This window comes from Alligator sinensis, unplaced genomic scaffold (assembly GCF_000455745.1).
Source record: "Alligator sinensis unplaced genomic scaffold, ASM45574v1 scaffold542_1, whole genome shotgun sequence".
Taxonomy (NCBI): Eukaryota; Metazoa; Chordata; order Crocodylia; family Alligatoridae; genus Alligator; species Alligator sinensis.
This window is the reverse complement of record NW_005841963.1, coordinates 839,925-840,437: the sequence shown is the minus strand read 5'-3', so window position 1 is coordinate 840,437 and position 513 is coordinate 839,925.

Here is a 513-nt window from a genome sequence, read left to right as displayed (position 1 = left end):
TGTGGGTGAATGCCCCACGGGATTTCAGAACATCTAATCGGAGCTGGCTTACCAGGTACTGGTATTCCCAAGAGACTCTTAACATATTTGGTGCATATGCTTGCTTTCATGCTAGCTACCTATAAATTGCTTTCCCAGGTATGTTGGTGTTCTACAATAGATTGATCCCTTACCCTAATGTCGATGCTCACATTACGGGGATCATCATGGTTTCTGGCTTGGAACCATGCCCCGAGGTCGAGAGCATGTACATATGGGATGATTATTAAGTCATCAACCGACAAAGGTACTCACAAACATGCAGTAAGTCCACTCTTATCCGGGTCTCCGATGATGTTGGCCCAGAGCGTTAGTAGACTAAGTCTGGAGTTTTCTTGGTACCCGGTCGTGTTGTCGTTGAAACTCTCCTCTGCTTGGGTTGTCACCAGGATGGCAATTACACTCGTCACAATGATGTATGAGATCCTCATTTTCATTCTTTTTGTTGTTTTCTTATTAACGTGACGTCGTGTA